We start from the raw sequence: 14,137 nt of genomic DNA on the forward strand, positions 1-14,137 counted from the left end.
CACTGACTGCTAGAACTTCCAACAAGACTGAGGCACGTGTAAGCTAACACCCACACGATGCTGCAGAAGTTAAATGTATTTAAACCTTCAACACAGGTGTGTGATTAGCAACAGAATGTGGAGGTAACTTTTGCGTCCTAGAGGGAGAAGGATATCATTCCATAACAGAGATGCAAAAATAAAAAATGTTGCTTGAGCTTAACGCAAAGACCTTCTACAGCCAGATCCAGGTTGACTCTCACACCTGACAAACCCATGACAGATACCCAGTCTGTGCCTAAATGCCTGTCTGACTTTCAGGATGTGTTTTCGGAGCAGGGGTGCCAAGAACTTCCCCTCCATCATCCTCATGACTGCGCCGCTAATTTTGTCTCTGGGGCCAAGCTGCCAAAGAGCAGACTATATAATATCTCTGGTCCAGAGATGAAGGTTATGAAGGTCTATATCTCAGAATGTTTGGCAAAGGGTCATATCAGATAATCCTAATCCCCCATTGTTGCAGGGTTTTCTTTGTAAAGAAGAAAGACAGGTGATTATGCTCATGGTCCTGGACCCGTATCTGTTCCCTCTCATCCCGGACCTCTTTAATCAGATTGTAGGAGCAAAATGGCTTTCTGAACTGGATCTCTGAGGGGCGTATAATCTGACTTGTATTAAAGAGAGGGATGAGTGGAGAACAGCTTTAAATACGCCTGAGGGACACTATGAGAACCTGTGATGTCATATGGGTTGACTAATGCTCCTGCAGTTTTTCAGCACTTCGTAAATGACATCTTTAGTCACCTGGTTGGTAGATTTGTTGTAATCTATCTTGATGACATATTAATTTATTCACCTTACATTAAATCACATCAGGTACATATCAGGCAGGTCTTACACTCAGACAATACAATTATTGGTCAAACCAGAGAAATATATGTTCTCAGTTGAGGAGATCCCTTTTGTAGGATATGTGTTATTGTCCACCAGCTTTCGCATGGATCCGGTGAAAATCCAGATGGTACTGGATTTGGATTGTCCTGAGCATTTTAAGGCGTTATAAAGGTTTAGGGGTTACGCCAACTACAATAAGTTCATCAAAAACTTTTCGGTAGTGGCCAAACCTCTAAAGGATATGACCAGGAAAAGGACAGATTTTTCCAAGTGGTCCAGTCCAGCCAAGGAGACATTCGATACCTTGAAGGCGTGCTTTGCATCTGCGCCGATTCACATACAGCCTGACGTCACTCAGCCTTTTATTGTAGAAGTTGACGTGTCTGAAGTGGGGGTGGGGGCTGTACTGATGAAGGGTGTGTCTCCTGGTACATGACATCCATATGCATACTTTTATAAAAAAAAAACCCATCTGCGGATAGAAGTTATGACATTGGTAACAGAGAATTCTTGGCAATCAAGGGGGTCTTTGAAAAGTGGTGTCATTTTATGGAGGGGGCAGTTCATTCGGTTATGGTAAGCACGGATCATAAGAATCTCGTATATCTAGAGCCTGCAAAATGAATACTCCTTGACAAGCAAGATGGGCATTGTTCTTCACCATGTTTAACTTTTTTGTTACATATGGGCCAGGGAACAAGAACATTAAGGCGGATGTCTTATCTCGTTTTCCTGGGTGGTTATTGTGTCTATATTCTCTGATCTTGAAAAAGAGGTTGTTGATGCTCAGGGGGACGCCCTTGCTACCTGTCCATTAGTTAAACTGTTTGTGTCTGTAAATTTCTGTCTGATAGTTCTTCATGATTCGGTCTTGGCCGAACATCCCAGTAATAAAGCCACCACAAGTCTTCTTACTCGGCATTTTTGGTGGGCAGGAGTACATCAGGATGTCTGGGAGTATGTAGCCACCTACAGTGTCTACACGTTCTAAAACCTCATACTTCATTGTCTGGGTCTCTCCAACCGTTAGTGATTCCCAGTAGACCTTGTGCTCATTCGTGTCGGCAGATAATACTGTAATGTTGGTGGTGGTGGACAGATTTAGTAAAATATCACGTTATTGCGCTATCCGTTTTGCCTAACGCCAAGATCTTGGTGCAAATTTTAATCAGTGAGTATCACAATTCAGGTTTGGATTCATGGCAGCTCTGGTTCACACCAGCCTTAAAATTGTCACCTGATGCATCAGCTGATGGTCAGTGATGGAATAATCTATGATAACCAAGACTGGCGTAAAGAGCTCTTTGGTTGCAGTGGTGCTTCTGCTGTGTTCATGGAGTGTTCATGGTCCTAGTGCTGTATCCTCAGCTGTGTGGACTGTGGGGCTTTGCAGCGGGGAAAGTGTTAAGTTCTATTTTCCCTTTTTTTGTCTGTGTTGATGTTGCCCCTCTCCGTGTTGTTCACCTTCTGCAGTAGTGATGCTAGCGTCCTTGCCGGCCAGTGCACTAGCCAGGGAATAGTGAGGAGACGAACAGGGTTTAGGCACGAGGAGGCGGTGAAAAGGACCCGCTTAGGGCATTAGGAGAGTTTAGGGACAGGCACAGGTTGTAGCTCAGGAGGTGCGCCATCCTTGTTCCCTACTGTGAGGGCCTTCCTCTTCCCATTCCATCTCATTGTTGGTGTAAGTTGTGTTGTCCACTGTACTTAACCGTGTTGGTTCGTGACAGTGAGATTTTAAAATTACATGGGATTCCTACCGATACTGTGTCCGGGGGGAGGAGTTCACTTCCAAATTTTGGAGGGTGTTTTGCACTCATTTGGGGATGCTCCTGTTCTCTTCAGTATTTCACCCCCAGTCTAATGGGCAAACTCAATAGGTTAAAAAGAATCTTGAGACTTATCTTAGGTGTTTGGTGTCTGAGAATCACGAGGATTGCGTTACCTACTTACCTCTAGCTAAATTTGCGGTACATAATCGTTGTCATGAGTCTACTGGTAAGTAGTTTTTCTGAGCATACGGGTTTCCTCCTCAGTTCAGATAATTTAAAAGGTATTATTCGTCTAGAATACCTGAAGAGCGATTTTCAATATCAATTGCGTCTGTGTGGCAAGTGGCTATTGATAAAGATGGGGTCCAAATAGAAAAGTGTGGCTGATTGGAGACGTTTGGTGGGTCTGGACTTGTGTGTAAGAGACTTGTTGTGGTTGTCCTTAATGAATATTAAGTTGAAGTTTCCCTCTTACAAACTGGGTCCCAGCTTCATCGGTCCTTATAAGATTGTGGCCATCGTCAATCCCATAGCATTTCGCCTTGCTTTGCTGCTCACTTTGAGGATTCATAATGTGTTTCATTGATCTCTACCATCACCGCTACCGCCATCTCCAGTTATTCTGGATGGAAATTTGGATTCGGTCTTTTCACATGACACACCTGATAAACCTGGTTCTGAGGTTCTGGCGGTTCCTCGCAGAAGAGGGGGTACTGTCACAGATTTACCGACCGAAAGGAGTCACAAGACCGCAGCATCTGATTTCTCCTACTTCTGCACTGATTAGAAGCACTTCACCTTCATATAAAAAAGGTGTAAATTTCTTTTAGCAGTGCAATAATATATTCAGTATGTGTATGCAAAGGACAAGTGTTAGTGCACATGGTCTAATTTCCATGCAGACTCCAACTAATTCATATAAATAGCCAGTAGCTCCTCCATCCATCCTATGTGGATAAGCACACAGAACAAGTCACACAATTCGATGATATGAATGGTCCAAGAAATTTTACACCCATGTGAACTTGAGTCTTAGGCTAGGTTCACATTAGCGTTTGAGTCTGCAGCATATCATCCCCATACGCAAGCGCATGCAAAACCGCATGTTTACCCGTTTTTATGCGCATCATCTTATGCATAACGGGAAAAACCACTGCGTGTGCATGCATCTTTGCATGCGTTTGCATTGTTTATGTGCATGCGTTCAATGACACCAGACAAAAATGGGCGTATCTCATGGGATTTCTATTTACATTTTGAAGAACGCATGCGTAAGCATGTCCTTGTGTACCAATGCATATTCATAGACAGTAATGCGGTTTTTACGCACTCATCCGCATGTGTATGTCTGCGCATATTTGATGGATTTTTGCAGCTTCAAAAAATGCAACATGTTGCGTATGCCGCGCCCCACCGCACACCGCGAAATGATGCATGCATATGCACAAACATGCAAACACATGTCCCTGTGTATACCATGTTAACTATATGTACTCATGATGCATGCAGATCAAATGCTGCACACACAGACGCAAATGTGAAACCAGCCTTATAGAAATCCTGCAGAGAACATAGGGTTAAGGCTCAGAGCACATAGCATCTGAGCAAAATGCCAAAAACACTGTGTGCACAATTATTAGGCAAGAGAATATTTTTATCATTTTTTTGCAGGTTTTCCAACTCTAAACTGTATAAACATGAATGCTTATTGGATTAGGCATATCCTGGTGATGTGTATTTGTGTAATGTGGGAGGGGGAGGTCTAAGGATATCAACACCCTTTATCAAGGTGTGCAGAATTATTAGGCAGCTTGTTTTCCTCAGATAAAAGGGGTTAAACAGAGATACAGATTACTCTGAAGAGTCAAACATTTTTAAAAGTGTTACAGAGGGATGCAGCACTCTTGAAATTGCAAAGATATTGGGGTGTAGTCAAAGAACCATCACAAATTTTAAAGCAAGTAGTGAACAGGGTTGCAAAAAAAAACGTGTGGAGAAAAATGGAAGTGCATTAACTGCCAAAGATTTAAGATGAGTCTAACGTGAAGTGACCAGGAGCCCATTATTCTCCAGTGTTATCATATTCCAGAACAGCAGCATCCCTGGAGTGCCCAGACGTACAAAGTGTTCAGTGCTCAGAGACATGGCCAAGGGAAAGAAGACTGAAATCTGAGCACCACTGAACAGGACACAAAAGTTGAAAATGTGAAGACTGGACTAAGAAATATCTGAAAACAGATTTTTCAAAAGTTTTATGGACTGATGAGATGAGAGTGACTCTCAACTAGTTGGATGAGCCTGTGGCTGGATCAGTAACAGACATAGACCTCCACTTTGACTCAGGCACCAGCAAGGTGGAGGTGGGGCAATGCAATGGGCTGGTATTATTAAAGATGAGCTAGTGGGAACTCCTGTTGAAGATGGACTGAAAAAAATCTTTTGCCAGTTTTAAGGAGATGCTTCTTTCAAGCAAAAGTACAGGAAAAACTCGGCATCTTTCAAGAAAAACACGATTTTTATGTCGAACAGTGCTCCATCACATGCTTTGAAGTCCTCCATTGCTTGGCGAGGCAGTAAAGGACTTAAAGATAAAATAATAATGACATAGCCCCTTCCTCACCGAATGTCAACCTATTGAGAACTTGTGGGCCCTTCTACACCTTTGTGAACAGTCTCTGGGAGGCGGTGTTTGGTGCTGAATAGGTTCATGGTCAACAGATGAAGAAACTGACACGCCATAGATAAAAGGCTTATGACTCTTATTGGAAAGAAAGGTGACTTTATTGGGTTTTTTTTTTTTTTGGAAATTGTCAGAAACATTGTTGTATTTTGAGTTGTTTGGTTATTATTCTCACTTTACCAAATGCAAATAAATAATTGAGATGGAAAAATGTACATTTTTCATTTAGTTGCATAATAATTCAGAGTACCATGTTTTTCAGACTAGAAGACGCACCCCAAATTTTGGGGTGGAAAAAAGACTTTTATAAGATGGGGATCCGTCTTATTGTCCGAATTTAAGGTATCTTACCTGAGGGCTGGCAGTGGTGGTGGGGGGGGGGGGTCACAGGAGGCATGGTCGCTTCCTCAGGAAGCCGGCAGTGGCAAAAGTGGGGCAATGCTGCAGTCCCAGGGTGCGATGCTGCAGGTCCGGTGTTGGCAGTGAGGCAGAGCATGGAGCAGGGTCCCTTCCTCAGGATGCCGGTAGCGCTGGAAGTGGGGCAATGCTGCAGTACAAGGGTGCGATGCTGTGTGTCCGGTGTTGGCGGTGAGGCAGAGCATGAAGGAGGGTCGCTTCCTCAGGATTCCGGCGGCAGAAATGTGGCGACGCCATGGCCCAGTGTCCACGGCAAGCAGAGCCGAGTGCATCACCAGTTTCTCAGCTGCCATCTTCCTGATGCCGCGTTTGCGCAGATTGAGATCTTGGTGGCCCTCGGCTTCAGGAAGATGGTCACAGGGAAACCGGTGATGCACTCGGCTCCGCTTGCAGCGGAAACTGGGCTATGGCGTCGCCATATTTCTGCAGCTGGCATCCTGATGAAGGGACCCTGCTCAGGTGCAGTCTACACCGCCCACCGCCGACACCGAGCCTCAGCATCGCCACACTTATGCCGCCGCCGGTTCCGCTGCTACACCACTGCCACAACACCCCGGTAAGCCTGCATTCGGACTATAAGACGCACCCCCCCATTTTCCTCCAACTTTTGGGAAAAAGTGCGTCTTATAGTCCGAAAAATACGGTATATATAGTTGCCCAATAATTATGCACACATGGATATTCTGCTAAGAAAGACAAAACCTCACTTACTTTCTTAAATATTCAGGTTTGTTAATTGTTTGGACTCACTGACAAAACTGTAATTATTCAATAATTATAGCAAAAAAAAAAATGTTCACATCAGCTCATCAGTGTGAACAATCATAAATGGAGGGTACTGTACACGGAAAATCCTGGCTCCAGTTCTAGGTAACAGGATCAAATATCCAGCTACTAACAAAATCAAAAAGTTTATATAAAATGCACTAAAAACATGATTTATTGATATGCTCTAAAAACCATGTAGAAAAATCGTAACACTAGGCCTATGCATTTCAAGCAATGTTTGTTCCGAATACCTTGTACAATAATAAAACTAAACAAACATACAAATTGCCTAATAATTGTGCACACCATGTATCCTTATAAAGTATATAAAAATCGCCACACTTCTGGCCTCTTCCGTCTAATGAATGATGGCCTATGACAATGATAAAGTATATGCCAGGCGATTTACCCGATCTATATGCTTACCTAAATTCCCATACAGTGTGCACTTAACCTTAAAGGGGTTGTCTGACTATTTAATAATCTTTTAGATCCGATTTAAAAAAAACCACCACAATAAAGAGGCATACTTACCCTTCAGCACCAATGCAGATTCCTCACAGTTGGCTTCAGAAGGGATGTTTGCGCCATTCGGAGATACCAGGACTGTGATTGGTTGCAGCGGTCAGGTGAATGGAGGACCATGATCCCCTTCCATTATTTAAAACTTATTCATGTCTAGAAACAAATGTAATCAAGTGTTGGACAACTCCTTTTATCCCCTGCGGATCAGTTCCATCTTTGGCTCTTCTACAAGGGGCAAGACTTCATGACCTTTTATCCTACAGCAGACAGTGCACATCACCCCATTGTATTTTTGCCACACACAAGAAAGTGAGGAGAGACATGACAGATACACAGGGGAACTTAAATTTCACAGATATATATAGATGTATAACAAATGGTACTAAAGAAAAGCAGGCAGTTAAGGGAGGATTTGCTGGGATACCGTAATTTTGTACATTTTCTATACTTTGTATTCCTTTAATCTAAGACATATGATCAATTTGTATCTTCCGGCCAACAATTTTATCAAATACTCAAGACTCATCGTAAAGTTATCTTGGTATGTCCCATGCCATTGTGGAAGAGAAAAATGAAGAAATACATTATTTTAATTTTGTCATAATTTGTCATCTTTATTCAGTTTCAATCTTTATTCAGTTTCAATTTCTGAAAGTAAAAATGTCTGTAACAAATGTACAGTTTGTATTTATTAAAAGCTAAGCAAAATGTAACAGTCTTTACTCCACAAAATACTAAAATGCATAACAGTCTTCAACTCAATACAAGACAAGAGAATTCTGTTGATTCAGGAGGATATATGGAAATCATAGAGCAAAAGTTCTAATAACCCCACCCCCAAAAAAAAAAAAAAAATTATATATATTCATTCATATTCTGTGGGGCACAGAAAGAGTATCTCACAACATTATAGTCATTACAGGGTAAATGTCCTCCTATTGAAGCCCTGTATTCTCCTGTAATTGACCCCCATAAAGTATGAAGCCAACAAAAGTGCTCCCTCAAAACACAGTATACCACTCAACAATACACGCCACATGCACACTATGATGACCCTACTGTACCTACCTGACAAAGTATGGTGACCCCAACACAGTAGGATGCCTCATCTATGACACCAACTCAGTCTTCCATACAATATGATGTCCCTCAAACAGCCCTCCATATAGTATAATGGCCCCTACACAACATGATGGACCCAACACAAACCTCCATACTGTATAACGGTCCCCACATAGCATTCCTTTTAACATAATGGTCCCCACTTAGCCCTCCATAGAATATCATCTGTACAGGACCAAAAAAAAAAGAAAAAAAAAAGGAGATTGTGAGTTTCCGTCGGTAGTCTTTTGTTGCTAACAGAAAGGAGAACTGAAAATTGCTTTTGATTTTACCCTAGAGTAGATTTTTAGATTTTGATAGTCGGGAGTGGGGATGTCATATTGACAGGTTCTAAAGCCTCCATTCATTTTTGGAAGAACTAATAAGCAAAATGTGTAGAAAGCATGAAAATCTGGATGCCTGCTGGAATAAATGCTTTATTTATTTTTGGCTTTGTTTTACACCATCGGCTACATAACGTATATAAGTAGAAACAATTTGTATCACTATCCATAAATAATAATGACTATAGAAAGTGTCATATACATCAGGGTCTTTTTTTTTTTTTTTTAAACAGGCTTGTCGTTACTTAAAAAAACTCATTAGGTATACTAATAGATCACAGACTGAATATGAGTCAACAGTGTGATGCAAAACCTACAAGAGAATCTGGAGTCTAAATTGCTCCAAACAATATATAAGCAAAAGCATCTTCTTTCTTATAAAAAATATCATTTTATTAGAAATTACATATAATGTGGTACAAACACAATAAAAAATGAGTGTATTATCCCAGGTGGTAAGACAGAAAAGATGCACCAGGAATTTTATAATATAGCACACACATTAGTTGCATTATTACAAAATGGTAGGTTTTACAAAATTTGTAGGAAATTATTAAACAAACCATCCAAACTCTCCCAAATAAAGGCTACTGAGTAACGCATATGTAATTTTATAAATATAGGCAGCCACATGATCCACATAAGTTGCTCAGCAATAGTAAAATGCCCAGGGAGGTTGAATCAAAGGGGATATAAGGAATGGTATCCCTGTATAGTAAATCACCAGAACAAACACTACCTTAGATCTCAAAGTGACAGAGTGCTAAAATGCCAACGTGCTAAAAAACCTTACCCATGTGGGGTCCTGATGCACCTCACTATCACCCGATGCGTTTCGCCCAATGGGGCTTCCTCGGGGGGCTGTGTGGTGACTGCTACCAGCACCTGCATCCTTTATATGGAGGCAACGCTGAGGAGCATGGCGCGCCATCATTCAAACCCGCGCGTGAGCAGAAGGACCCGAGGAACTGAGGATTTGACAGTAAAATTAAAAAATCTATGCAACAGAAAAACGAGAATTTGGTGGAACAAGTCGTTCCTAGAGCATTATGTGGATAAGGGCCTCATCCCGAGAGGCTTACGGGTCCAAGTGTTTCCATCTTTCACTGTTAATGATGAGACCTTCAGGAACCAATGAGAGGAGGTTTCCTCGATTTGTTCTAAGGGGTTTATGGAACTCTTAATAAAATCAAATGAAGCAACTTTGAAGGAACTGGAGGGTGAAATTGGCCGCATCCAGGTGGAGCTGCGTGAGAAGTTAACAAGTCAGGCTCTAGCTAAATTTAATAAGGAGCTGGAAGAGGATTTTGTCAAATGGGAGCAAGAAATAGTCGTCTCTAAAACGAAAAAATATCAGAGGGATGTGGCTGATTTTGCTGAGAGAGTTTATAGATGGAGAAGAAATTGTGGAGTATCATATTCAACCCCTAGAGTTCATCGGAACTCTTTCTCTTCTGCTTCCTCAGTCGATGAGGATGTGGCCTCTGGTTCCTCTTTACCGCCGTCTTTTGGGGAGAGACTGGGAACTAATAGATACGGCCCTAAGAGGGGCAACGTACAGATGAAGAGAAAAACCACTCCCCCCAAACTAGAGAAAAGAAATCGAAAAATCAATTGGAGGTAATTAATTTGTCTAGCCATATTCTCACGCAGCCCCAGATGGATGTTTTGAGGAAAGGCCTCACCTTCGTTCCCTCTAATAGATTTAATTTTTTCATAGCAATGAAGGACCTTCAGTTGTTCCTGAGGAAGGTTGTTCTGCGCAAGTTCCATTTGAAACCAAAGGATGGTGATGATCTTAACACCACTCAGGAACGTGAAGCCATTGATATCTTGGAGGAACTTGAAATCGGAGTGCCTCCCTCAAATGCAGGTAATTTTCCCACCTCTTTATTGCCCATGTCAACCACTTCTCCCCCCCTTTCCTCCTGTCCACAGGTTGACATCTTTAATAAACTAGTCCTAGATGATTTTAAAAAAACTCCCTGAGACTATGAATTCTATGAATTTAACTAAGAAACAACGGGATGCTATTAAAGAACTAAGGGACCTCAAGGATGTGGTCATTAAACAGGCGGATAAGGGGGGGGAAATGTGGTCCTTTGGCCTTCTGCCATGTATGAGAGGGAGGCATTCTGTCAGTTGAGGGATAGGGAGGCTTATATCCAGCTGCCTGAGAACCCAACTCAGAAATTCTCGGCACAATTATATCAAATCTTGGATGAGGCAGTTTTACAAGGAAAATCTGTAAGGGACTTTTGGTGGAGAACCCGACTATTCCTACGTTCTACTTGTTGCCCAAAGTGCACAAGAATCCAACTATACCCCTGGGACGTCCGATTGTCTCTGGCATCGGGGGGGGCTCTGTGACACCGTTTGCAAATTTATTGAACATTACTTGCAACCTTTGGTTGAGACCTTGCCCTCCCATGTCAGAGACACTACGGACGTCCTGAGGAAGATTGATGGTTTATCAATTGAGCCTGACATGCACTTGGCAACAGTAGACGTGGAATCGTTATATACAAGTATTGGGCATGTGGACGGCCTGGAGGCGGTGGGGTTCTTTTTGAGCTCGAGCAGTTACTATTCCGGACTATGCTCGCTGATTCTGGAGCTCCTTGAATTTATTTTGACACATAATTATTTTATTTTTAAAGATAGTTAAAGACCGTTTTTTTTGTGCTGCAACGCGGCACTGCGATGGGCGTGGCTTGTGCGCCATCCTATGCAAACCTCTTTCTGGGTTACTGGGAGAGGGATGTTTTTGGGGGCGGCGTACCGGCCGCGTCCCGTGTGCAGTGCTGGTTTAGATTCATAGATGATGTTTTTATTATTTGGCAAGTAAGTGAGCCTGGTTTCTTGGACTTCATCGGTGAACTGAATAGGAACAATTTAAACATCAAACTTACATACAGTGGGGTAAAAAAGTATTTAGTCAGTCAGCAATAGTGCAAGTTCCACCACTTAAAAAGATGAGAGGCGTCTGTAATTTACATCATAGGTAGACCTCAACTATGGGAGACAAACCGAGAAAAAAAATCCAGAAAATCACATTGTCTGTTTTTTTCATTTTATTTGCATATTATGGTGGAAAATAAGTATTTGGTCAGAAACAAAATTTCATCTCAATACTTTGTGATATATCCTTTGTTGGCAATGACAGAGGTCAAACGTTTTCTGTAAGTCTTCACAAGGTTGCCACACACTGTTGTTGGTATGTTGGCCCATTCCTCCATGCAGATCTCCTCTAGAGCAGTGATGTTTTTGGCTTTTCGCTTGGCAACACGGACTTTCAACTCCCTCCAAAGGTTTTCTATAGGGTTGAGATCTGGAGACTGGCTAGGCCACTCCAGGACCTTGAAATGCTTCTTATGAAGCCACTCCTTCGTTGCCCTGGCAGTGTGCTTTGGATCATTGTCATGTTGAAAGACCCAGCCACGTTTCATCTGCAATGCCCTTGCTGATGGAAGGTTTGCACTCAAAATCCCACGATACATGGCCCCATTCATTCTTTCATGTACCCGGATCAGTCGTCCTGGCCCCTTTGCAGAGAAACAGCCCCAAAGCATGATGTTTCCACCACCATGCTTTACAGTAGGTATGGTGTTTGATGGATGCAACTCAGTATTCTTTTTCCTCCAAACACGACAAGTTGTGTTTCTACCAAACAGTTCCAGTTTGGTTTCATCAGACCATAGGACATTCTCCCAAAACTCCTCTGGATCATCCAAATGCTCTCTAGCAAACTTCAGACGGGCCCGGACATGTACAGGCTTAAGCAGTGGGACACGTCTGGCACTGCAGGATCTGAGTCCATGGTGGAGTAGTGTGTTACTTATGGTAGGCCTTGTTACATTGGTCCCAGCTCTCTGCAGTTCATTCACTAGGTCCCCCTGCGTGGTTCTGGGATTTTTGCTCACCGTTCTTGTGATCATTCTGACCCCACGGGGTGGGATTTTGCGTGGAGCACCAGATCGAGGGAGATTATCAGTGGTCTTGTATGTCTTCCATTTTCTAATTATTGCTCCCACAGTTGATTTCTTCACTCCAAGCTGGTTGGCTATTGCAGATTCAGTCTTCCCAGCCTGGTGCAGGGCTACAATTTTGTTTCTGGTGTCCTTTGACAGCTCTTTGGTCTTCACCATAGTGGAGTTTGGAGTCAAGACTGCTTGAGGGTGTGCACAGGTGTCTTTTTATACTGATAACAAGTTTAAACAGGTGCCATTACTACAGGTAATGAGTGGAGGAAAGAGGAGACTCTTAAAGAAGAAGTTACAGGTCTGTGAGAGCCAGAAATCTTTATTGCTTGTTTCTGACCAAATACTTATTTTCCACCATAATATGCAAATAAAATGAAAAAAAAAAACAGACAATGTGATTTTCTGGATTTTTTTTTCTCAGTTTGTCTCCCATAGTTGAGGTCTACCTATGATGTAAATTACAGACGCCTCTCATCTTTTTAAGTGGTGGAACTTGCACTATTGCTGACTGACTAAATACTTTTTTGCCCCACTGTATAAGATCAGTTATCGGGAGATTGACTTTTTGGATGTTAAAGTACTGGTGGATGGGGATGGGAGAATACAGACAGATGTTTTCCGAAAGGAAACTTCAGCTAATTCATTATTACATGCTACGTCTGCCCATACCCCATCCACCGTGCAAGCAATACCCATTGGACAGTTCCTGAGAATGAGGAGAGTCTGTTCAACCAATGGGGCCTTTGAGAGCCAGGATCGCGACCTGAGCTCCAGATTCCGCATCAAGAAGGGTTACTGCCGGGCTCGGGGAACCCCCCGTAATCAACTTCTAGGGGGATCAGGTCATATTGGTAAAAGCCATAAAAATGACTCTGCATTAAGATTTATTTCTGCCTTCAATGACCAGTGGTTTTGCATGCGTAAAATACTGCAGAAACACTGGTCGGTGCTCCAGACTGACCCATCCATCCCTCAAACGGGTTCTTCCACCATATCCTTTAATGACAGCGAGAAGGGGAAGGAATCTCAAGGATCTTTTGGTTAGAAGCCACTATGTGGCAGCCCCTCCAAGAGATTTCTTTGGGTCCCAGACTAAAAAGAGTTGGGGCTGTTTCCCGTGTGGCTCGTGTCGAGCATGCATAAATATCTGTCGTGCAACCTCATTTACATCAGCTGATGGTATGAAGGAATACCAAATATTGTCCTTCATATCTTGTAGCACAAGATTTGTAGTTTATTATGCATTGTGCCCATGTAAATTGATATACGTGGGTTTAACATCACGTGAACTCCGAGTTCAGACACGTGAGCATGTGAGGGACATATTGGCGGCAAAGGACTCGACATATTTCATGTCTATAGACCAACCCTAGGCATTTCAAATTGTGCCATGGATCGAACCCGGCTGGTTTGTCAGTTCGAGGTATAGATAGAATCCACTGTGGAGCCAGAGGTGGAAATTATAAACGAGCATTGGCACAAATGGAATGCCGATGGATAGTGACTCTGGGTACAATGTCCCCAATGGGGCTTAATGAGCAACTATCGTTTGCACCTTTTCTCGAGTAGTCCTTAGTCCTCGCTTTTAATTTTGGTTTTAAATTCATTTGCATGCCTGTTTTTAATTTATTCTATGTTTGTTATTTAGTTGCTTCAATGAGGTTTTGATCCTTGACA

At 42.5% G+C, this 14,137-nt stretch overlaps 1 long non-coding RNA gene across 2 annotated transcripts in view; it reads right to left on the reverse strand.

The window, feature by feature from the left end:
* Positions 1 to 379: 379 nt before the first annotated feature.
* The window catches only part of LOC141098328 (uncharacterized), a 62,521-nt gene continuing 48,763 nt past the window's right edge, over positions 380 to 14,137 (reverse strand). Inside the window, exons 3-4 of one of the 2 annotated variants that reach the window (XR_012234212.1) lie at positions 7,042 to 7,185; positions 380 to 3,440 (exon numbers count right to left, since the gene is read on the reverse strand). This is a non-coding gene — a long non-coding RNA (uncharacterized lncRNA). Of the gene's footprint in view, positions 3,441 to 6,187; positions 7,186 to 14,137 lie in introns of those variants that run through there. The other variant, XR_012234211.1, reaches the window with a different exon arrangement.

This window comes from Dendrobates tinctorius, unplaced genomic scaffold, assembly GCF_039654945.1.
Source record: "Dendrobates tinctorius isolate UK_male_01 unplaced genomic scaffold, ASM3965494v1 ptg000090l, whole genome shotgun sequence".
NCBI classification, from domain to species: domain Eukaryota; kingdom Metazoa; phylum Chordata; class Amphibia; order Anura; family Dendrobatidae; genus Dendrobates; species Dendrobates tinctorius.